Genomic DNA, 7,659 nt, shown 5'->3' with positions numbered 1-7,659 from the left:
AGGCTGACGTAACTCTATCCACACCATTTCTCTCCCGCCTAGAAAGCTCGCAGCTGTGAGTTTGATGCCAAGTTGCACGTTTCAGATAAAGTTCAATAGAGGAAAGCCTAACTCAGATAACAAGAGGCTCTGTGAGAGCCTTGACGCACCAGCTGTTAACTTCGGTGTTGAAATTCTGGTTGGACATTTGATTCTTTCCTTTAATTCAGAAAAGCACTTAAAGCACTTAGGAAAGCACTGGATTAGTTTTCAATTTGGGAATCCCGCGTCTGCAACTTGGAAACAGTGGCATGGCATTTTGGGTGACATTTCTGCTCTGGCAAGCAGGTAAAGTGGGGTTAGGAAAGCATCCTGGGCAGATGAGAGTTTGCTGTGGAGACAGGAGGGGAGTCGGTGCCCCCCAGAAAGGGAGGCAGAGAGGGGTCACGGATTAGGAGCATGGGTGACAGTTGGAAAGGAAGGACCTGGAAAAAAAGAAGAGAGAGATTCCTTACCAGAGAGAAGGGGTAGATCAAGTAATAAAGAACTAATGATTGGGAAGAGGGGAGATAAGAACTGAAGGAAACGGGCAAAGAAGAGAGTCCCCTGAGCAAGGGAAAGGGGGTAAGAAGCCAGTTAACCTGGAAACTTTGGGGTGAATAAGGGAAAGGCGCGCATGGGACCAGCCAAGGGGGCGCGTGGGGCAGGCACGGGGAGAAGGCCGCCCGGTCTCACGCGCAGGAGGGAGGAGACCAGGCTCTCAGTTTTATGCCTCCGTCCAAGACTTTTCAAGCTGTCATGCCTACAGCCAAAAGGCATCAGAGTGAGACAAAAACTCTCTGTGGGTGACAGAGATTAAAATAGTTGTAGTTCATTTCTTACTAATAATTTTCAAATGAGAAAGATCTGATGAGAGTTCATAACAAAAATGATTCAAAAATAAAATTGAAGAAAATAAAAATAAAAAACCAGAATGACTCAACCGCAAGCGAATTCGGTTGCACGTGTGGAATCAAAAACAAGGTCATAAAGCCATTTCAAAACACCCTGGTAAAATGTCTGAAAGGACCGCGAGTAAGCCTATTATCCAGGAAGTCAGTGAAAGCTACATCAGATTTATGCAATTAGATGAACATGCTTTTACAGAGGAAACAATGTTCATTTATAACTAATAATCCGGAGGCATAGACATATAACTTACCAACAATATGCAAAGATATGCAAAGACTATCCCAAGATTACCAAGTAAAGAGATTTAGTAAGTCTGAAGTAGAATCTGGGCATCTGAATTTTATAAAACTTCATGCATGCGTCTGATGTACATCCCCAACTGAGAGCCACTGGCTAGACGATATTAGATTCAAATGAAGAATGAGCTTGTGCACAATAGCATTTTAAATAATAACTGAAATTTATGATTGATAACACTTTACTGTTGATGCCTAATATTATCAGGCCAAATAGCACCAAAACTTTAATCATTAGAAACATGTCATGAACAGCAGAGACGTTGACAAATCCCTAGGAACTGCCCGACCAGGATGCAATTTCTGAAATATTTATATGAATAATATTTTACTTATAAAGACTTTACCTAAGGAAGGATAAGCATCTCTTTTTGACTTGGCAACTCTTTTCAGGCAATATCAATAAGAATATCGATATTTTTAAAAAATTAATTATTTCTAGCACTTTACAAAGTAAAAGAATAAGTCTTTGTAATTTCTCAGGGGCCCTCTGGGAAATCAAAAATACAGTTTCAGGTGCAAAAAATATCCTAAAAATTTTACTGTATTTTTTTTCTATATTGAGGGTTGATTTGGGGAGACAAAATTAAGAAATATTATCAAAGGAGATTTAGACACTTGATTAAGACAAAACCATGATGCCTCAAAACAATACTTGTTCCCTATTTAATTGAAGTGACAAAAAAATATTTTAAAAATAAACTAAGAAGGTAACATCATTGTAAAATGTTAGCTCTTTCAGAAGTGAGGATTCTTTGTTCTTCTCTTCTGCTGGTGTTGTCTTAAATAATCCAGGATGTAATAATGTCAATATAAAGCACAGAAAGTTACTCTGATAAGACAATCTTTGCTATGTGGGCAGATGACACATAAAGATTAACCCTTCGTGTTGTAAGCAAAAGCAATAAACAGTAAACCAAGGAAGCGATTCCATCACACTGAGCAAACTTTGCTAAGCTATTAACACATTCCAGAGCTTTTCAAACTCAGGCCTTATAAACCAAAGCAAATAAAATTTACATTCCAAGCTTCGCCTTTCATTGTGCATTTTAATATTCTGGAACATACTGGCACTTTAGGATAAATCTTGCAAGACCATGAAAACTAATCTCGTAAGATGTTATTAGCATACAGGCTTTTATCATTACTATCTTCAAATGAATCAATAAATAGTTTTAAAATTCTCAGTCTTAATTCCAATGCAGTTAATATCAGTAGCTATAACCCATGTTAAAACTCCTTGGGGTCCTCAATAAGTTTTAAGAGTGTAAATGGGCCTGAAGAAAAACAACAAAAACCAGAGAAGTGCTGTTTTAAGAAAAATCTATTCTTTTTCTTGAAAAACAGAAGATATATGCCATTTTATTTTCTCTGCCACTGTTGCTCCTAGTATAGAGTTAACCAATATTAATTAAAGTTTTTAACCAAAGTAACTAATTCATATTTCACAGAGAAAATTTGGAGGTGGGAAATGGAGAACTGTCACAAATCAGCATTTTAGTCAACAGGTAAAATCCACAAATACATATAACACAACTTTCTACACACACATACTTGCTACAGACTTACATACCTTCTGAAAGTGGCAAAACTAACAGAAGATATACCTATCTATAGCATATTGAAAGCAAAGTCATATACACATGAATTATACTTAGTAATCAATTTGTCCATGTTCTATCTTACTTAGAAATAACTTAGGTATCCAGTGATTAACCGTTAATTAGTTTAATCAGTCTAACTTTTCAAGTTCCCTAAAGATCTTTTTAAAATTGAGATATAATCACGTACCATAAAATTCAGCATGTTAACATGTACAATTCAGTGGCTTTTAGTATAGTCACTAGATTGTGTAATTATCACCATTATCCAAATCCAGAACAGTTTCATCACCTCCAAAAGAAAACCTCATACCCATTAGCATTCACTCCCCATTTCTCCCTTTCTCCATTCTGGGCAACTATAATACTCTTTATGTCTATATGTCTTACCTATTCGGGACATTTCCTATAAACATAATCACACAACATGCGACTTTTTGTGTCTGGTTCATTTTACTTAGCATAATGTTTTAAAGGCTCATCCATGCTGCAGCAAATACTAGTCCTTCTTTCCTTTTATGTACAATAATATTCTATTATATGCATATACCACATTTTGTTTATCCACTCATCAGTTGATGGACTTTTGGGTTGTTTCTACTTCTTAGCTATTATGAATGATGTTGCTATTAACATTTGTGTACAAGTTTGGGTATAAAAATATGAGTGGAACCCAGGAGTGGAATTTCTGGATCATATGGTAACTCTGTATTTAATTTTTGAAGCACTACAAAACTTTTCCACAGCAGCTGCATTATTTTACATTTGGACCACCAATGCCTGAGGGTCTGTACATTCTTGCCAACGCTCATTACTGTCTGCCTTTGATTATAGTCGTCCTAGTGTGAGTAAGCTGGTATCTCATTGTGGTTTTCATTTGCAATTCTCTAATGACTGATGATGCTGAGCATTTTTTATGTACTTATTGGACGTTTGGATATCTTCCTTAGAGAAATGCCTATTCAGATCCTCTGCCCATTCTTCAATTTGGCATTTGTCTTTTTAGTGTTAAGTTCCCTAAAGTACTTGGAAATTATTTTCAAGCTTACATACTATAAAACACGATTCCTACTGAAATAAAGTGTTTGTCAAAATCATAATTCAATTTATTTGTACACAGATTCACATTTTTCATAACCAACCAGTACAGCTGTATAAGTTTACAGAAAGCATGCCCAAAGAGAATTTTTAAAATGTGCTTTTATATTATACTTAACATTGATAAATTGGAAAAAAAAAAATGCTGTTTTTTTAATTGTATCAAAATCATTCAACTAGTCTTATTCACCAAATGTTTACCTTAATTCTATGAACTTGGATTCTTAAAATGTTTCTGAGTTGGTTTCTGCAAGAGTACTCTTTAATTGTAGCATTGAAAGTATTCTTTAAGTTCCCTATTGTCTTGGAATTTTAGGAATATTCCGAGTACACCTATTTATCACTAGAACTCAATCAGACCAGAGCTCCTTTAGTTTTTATTTACTCTTCCTCTGTCCTTCAACAATAGGGGGACATTCCTCACCCTGAACCTCTAAGAGTGTCTAATGTCTGAAGATAAAACATTACTACCCGTTGGACTTCCTTCATTCCTCACAACAGTTCTGCATTTTCTGTAATTTGTTATTGTTGTTGTTTGTTTACTTGTTTGTTAATCCTCTCCTGAGGATATTTTTCCATTGATTTTTAGAGGGAGGGGAAAGGGAGGGGAGAGAGAGAGAGAGAAACATCGATGCAAGGAAAAACACATCAACTGGTTGCCTACCAAATGAGCCCCAATCAGGGTGTGGCTCAAACCTGCAACCGAGGTACATTCCCTTGACTGGGGATCCAACCTGCAATCCTTCTGTTCACAGGCCAACACTCGAACCACGGAGACACCGGAAGGGGCCAGTTTTTCTCTTAAGACAGGTTCCATCACCTATCCTTTTGATCTTTGCTATATCTGAAATTTCCCTTCTACTTAGTCTTTTGTAAAGTTTTATTTACATCTCCATCTTTTCTGTCACTACATTGTTTCTGTTCTTATTTGTTTTTGTCTTTTTTCCCCCCATCATTTCCCACTGCCTTAGGGAAATGGATAGGAGAGTATTCCTTCAATCACTTGCTTTAATATTTCTTTTGACTTTGTTCTAATCAAACATTGTTACTCTCTGTCTCATGTTCCATATATCTCATATTTCTCTTAATTTTCATTAAATGCTTCATGTCACACACGGTATATAGCAAAAACATCCTTTCTCTGTCATTTGAAATAGTAATCTTTAGAGTATTTTTATCTGCTATATTTTTCCTACCTTATCTCTTCATTAGAGCCTTGGGGGCAAGTATCAGGAAGGAAGGGAAAGCAGGGGAGAGGATAAGAGAGAGAGAGAGAGAGAGAGAGAGAGAGAGGAAAAATCAGAAAGAGAGGGGATGGGGAAGTCTCTGCTGCTGCTTGGGATCAGCGGTACAACTCCTGATTCCCACTTTTCTACATCAACATACTTTGGTTTTTCTCTATAAATTCTATGAAAACTCTTTGTAACATAATTATAAGGACCTAAAAAATATAACAATAGGCTTGTCCATCAATAACATTTGCTCTTCCAATTGCTCTTTCATCTGAGCAAGCAAGGCTCTTTTTATAAGAGACCTGGCCAAGAGTGTAGTCTGGGTTCTGGACAAGGGCTCCCTGAACAGCTAAGCGGTCCTATGAGCACTTGGCTGAAAGGGAATCCAATAGCTTTGTCAGGGGATGTCAACTGTGGACACAACTGTTCCCCAGGCACGGTGAAACACAAAGATAAACACAATAGAGTGACTGTTTTCAAGGAGTCTACAAAAAAATGGTAATATTGAATTAAGTGTCAACACAAACTACAACATAAGGGTATACATGAGTGAATGCAGTCTGTTCCAAGAAGGTGATCACTGTGGACTGAATAGATTAGAACATTTCCATGGAAGAAACTGACTTGAGCTGGGTCCTGAAGGGATGAAAGGATTTGGCTGAATAGAGGATAGGAAGGACAGTAAATTCTGAATAGGACTTCTTTGCATATGCTGCTCCCAGTGCTTGCAATGGTCTTATCCCCATTTCTCACTCTACCCACACCACCACCACCACCATTTTCTTAGTGCAGCTGGCTCCTTCTCATATTTGGTTTAAGTGTTCACCTCCTCAGGACACCCTACATATGTGACCCACTCCCCTGAATTGTCTATCACAGCATCAGTGACTTATTTGCACATAATTCATTGAATCGCCAGTGTAACCTTGTGTTTATCTGCCCAGCCCCTCCACCTGCACTGAGTCAGTGACCACATTCTCTGTGTTTGTTTACAATGCTTCCTTGACAATGATGGCCATCTCTATCCAGCCTTCCTATCTCTATCTAGCCAAATCCTTCCATCCCTTCCAGACCAAGCTCAAGTCAATCTCTTCCATGAAACTGTTCCAGCCCATTCCATCCATGGTGCATCAAGAACAGGAGAAGGCCAAACAAAGGGCCCCACAAAGCATCTACTTTTCAAGCGAGAGAGAGAGAGAGAGAGAGAACCCTAGGAAAGAGAGGAACAGGAGAAACAGGAGCAGGCAATGTTCCCAACCCCAAAGAACGGATGGCAAACAGCCTTAGAAACTAGGCAACTGTAGAGTGGGGTGAGAACAAAGGGTTTTCCACTTAGAGATCACCCATGATCTTCAAGAGAAAGTTTCATCAGGATGGTAGTGATGGAAAGTGAATTGTCAGAGTTCAAGAGTATGCTTTTGAGAAGCCTGAAAAAAAAGAAAGAAAAAAGCATTAGTTTGAGTTTAAGGATGGGAGAGATATGGATAGTTGACAAGGAAAAGATTAAAGACGTAGGGGCAAGCAGGGGTAGCTGATGGTGCTGAAGCGGGGAATCATAGGGAATCTTTTTCAATGTGTAGCTAAAAGAAGCTTTAGGACATTCCTCACAAAGTAACCAAGACGTGTGAAGCAAGAGCCTACCTTTATATTTGCTATTTCCTCACAGGTTGGAACAATGGCAGAAAGCCATAAAAGAGGCCTGACAGGCAATAGGTCTCTGTTAGTAAGGCAATGAGGAATGAACACAAAACCAACTGCAATGGGAGGGTTGCCAGTATGGCAAAGACCAACCATACCCGTTTATCTTCTCCTCCAGATATCTTGACCCAAATAAATCCACATGGCCCTCACTCATATACTTAAGAAATGTAAAATCTTCCCCCACCACACCACAGAATTTCAGATCTAGAAGGGGCATTAAAAACTATCTAATCAACAACAAAATGGACCCAAATCAAGGATGACATTTTCCTTTCCCAATTGTCATTTCCTTTTTTCCTCTGCAGGGTAATATTTCTTTTAATAAAATTCACCCTTTCCCTAAAATATGACAAAAGCATAGCCAATAAATAGAAATTCTCATCTCTCCATCTGCAAATCTCTAACTGGATTAATAATTCACTCCCTCTCAGTGACTTAAAAATGGGACTTTTATCATTGAATTCATCTGTAAAACTGTTCTCTTCTCCTCCCACTTGCTAAATGGACTCAATTTATCACTCATTTTATGGGAGCTTATCTACTCCAAGAGAAGTTTGATCAGATAACCTGGTCCTTAGAAAAGCAGAGAAAGATTGCTAGGAATGGCTTCTATTGTTTGAGAACCTCCCTTTGATGTGAATTTTTAGGACTGTTACAAGATGTCACCAGGGTCTCTCACAGATTTGATGGTCCAGGGAATTATTATCTTGGTCCTGGGGTCTGGAGAGCTTTGCTGAACATGCTCACTGGATCCAGTCTTTCAGAGTGATTTGAGGATGAGCTTAATCCCCAGTCAGAAAC

The sequence above is a fragment of the Miniopterus natalensis genome, chromosome 16 (genome assembly GCF_054644295.1).
Source record: "Miniopterus natalensis isolate mMinNat1 chromosome 16, mMinNat1.hap1, whole genome shotgun sequence".
Taxonomy (NCBI): domain Eukaryota; kingdom Metazoa; phylum Chordata; class Mammalia; order Chiroptera; family Miniopteridae; genus Miniopterus; species Miniopterus natalensis.
Note: the sequence above shows the minus strand (reverse complement) of the source record.